Genomic DNA, 2,655 nt, shown 5'->3' with positions numbered 1-2,655 from the left:
CAAGGTCTCTATAGCAGGACATTATTACTATTCCTCAAATTTCTTTGTTTCCTCTCTCTGAAAGCTTAATGTATATAGTTTATAAAGTGTTCATATATGAAAATACTGCATCAAATTATGCTTCTCATCACTTTTTTCTCTATTTTCACTACTAGTATTCCTCTTTTCCAATAAGCTTAAAGTTGTTGCCCCAAAAGCTCCATATAGTTTAACTGCAAAATGACTCCTCTTAACCAACCAATAAAATGTGTCTTCCCTTCTTCCCCCTAAAATGAGTATATATATATATATATATTACTCTTTCTCTCTCTCTCTGTTTCCTCTCTCTGTCCATTTCTCTCCTCCCTCTCAAACACACACACTCCTATAATCACAGAGTATTATCTACCTTCTTTAGTAATACTAATTACCCACAGAATGGCTCAGTTTACACATCTTTTTAAGTAACTTCCAATGCCTGGAATGTTCTTTCTTCTCTTGGTGGGGCACTTTTTCATCTTTTAAGACTTAAGCCAAATATTTTTTCCTTGTTACCTTTCCTATGTGTGTCCACAGCTAGGCAGTCAGATGTTCCCATTTTAAGTATAAAATGCTGTTTCATATAGCTTTGTAACACATTTTATTGTAATTTTTTACTTATGTCTATGTCTAACCAAAAAAAAAACTGAATATTTTCAATATCTTATTTAATATTTAATGCCATAAATCTAATAAAGTGCCTGGACTATAGTAATTCCTTAATAAATACTGAAAAAAAAATTTAGGTCCCTGAGCCTACTTTCCTGGTTTTCTTCCCCTCTGTTGTTCTACTGAAAAATATATATTTTTTCTCATTCTTCCTCCTAGTGCATCAGAGTCTTATTTTCTTCCAACTTTAGTGAATTGATTTTTAATTCTTTTCTGAAAATCTGCTTTGTCTGCCAGCTTCTTCCTCTTCATTATTAATAGTAGATTTTCTACCCTGCTATTGTAAAGTCTATCCTTTAACACAGGAGCTTTGAATTATATTCAATGCTCTAAAAGAAGTGTTTGGTTGACCATCTTGTCACTAACTATATCATAACTATATTTTGATCTAAGCCTTAGATTATAATTTGGTAGTTTTGCTCTAGTGCCTTTCTTTTTCCTAAATGCATAGTTTATATGCATATGTATATACACACACACATATACACATGTATATACTTATATAAATACACACACACTATATGAGGAAGGCAGCTGCCACTTTCCTTGGTTAGTAGGATGGCTTTTCTCTCTCCTTCCCCTTCCCATTCTCCCCCTCCTCCTCTGCCCTTTACCTCCTCTTTCTCTTCCTCCTCTTGCTTTTTGACCATTTCTTTTTTTTTTTTTTTAGAGATTTTATTTATTTATTTGACAGAGAGAGATCACAAGTAGGCAGAGAGGCAGGCAGAGAGAGAGGAGGAAGTAGGCTCCCCGCTGAGCAGAGAGCCCGATGCGGGACTCAATCCCAGGACCCCAAGATCATGATCTGAGTTGAAGGCAGAGGCTTAACCCACTGAGCCACCCAGGTGCCCTGACCATTTCTTTATATCTCTATCTTAATGATATAACTTCAGATGATGAGATGGCAAAAAATATTTTCTGTAAAATAATACTACACAAAGTTGTGGTCCAGAGAACAGAAGTATCAATAACATTAGGAACTTGTTAAAAATATAGAAATATGCTTGGGTACATGCCCAATTCCAGACCCACAGAATCAGATTCTCAATTTTAACAGGTTTCCCATGATATTTTTATGCACAGTTAATTTTGACAAGCACTGATCTAAATTAAAACCATTAGTCCATGAGAAGTACACTTGGGTGGTGACTAGGTGGCTCAATCAGTTAAGTGTCATAATCTCAGAGTCCTGGAGCTCCATAGGGAGCCCAGCATGGAGCCCCCTTGGACTGTGGAGCACCCTAGCCCTCATGCTCAGTGGGTAGTCTGTTTCTCCCTGTACCCCTCCTTCCCTGCTGTTCTCTCTTTCTTTCTTTCTTTCAAATAAACAAATAAAATCTTCGAAAGAAGAAGAATGAAATAATATAGCACTATTTTAAAATGTGTCTATCTGTGCTTCTAGACTCAGTGGCAACACTATAAAAGCTAATAATCATAAATTAATTTTTCTAAATGCCAATAGGCAATTCTCTGCACAAATACAGAATGAATGTTTTTATTCAGAGAAGGTTAATGACATTGCACAATACATAGTTGTCAACTATGGGGCAAGCCCTGTGTTAGATCATTTATTATAATGTGAGTTAAAACCAGGTAGAATCTCTGCCGTTATTAAACTAGCAGATCTGGTGAGGAGAAGTGCAATAGGTTAACTGACAATCACAAGACAGTATGATATTGTACTGGGGAAAGCACAGGAATGATGGAAGGATAAAAGAAGAGGAACATACTCCGCATGTACAAAATCAGGGAAGACTTCTTGGAAGAAGTGATGATTAAGCCAAGACCTGAAAGTGGAAGAGGATATAAACCTGAAAAAGAGGATATGAAGGAATGTTCTGGGCATATGTGTGTTCTCATAAGTGAGAGAACATATGTCCCATTTTCATGTGCTCATGGTGGGGTAGCGAAAACTGAAAGTTGTAAGTCAAACTTAGTTTTACTATGACATAGGGCCAATCTTAATAT

This window comes from Mustela lutreola, chromosome 5, assembly GCF_030435805.1.
Source record: "Mustela lutreola isolate mMusLut2 chromosome 5, mMusLut2.pri, whole genome shotgun sequence".
Lineage (NCBI taxonomy): Eukaryota > Metazoa > Chordata > Mammalia > Carnivora > Mustelidae > Mustela > Mustela lutreola.
The sequence above is the reverse complement of the archived record's forward strand: the minus strand, read 5'-3'. Positions refer to the sequence as shown.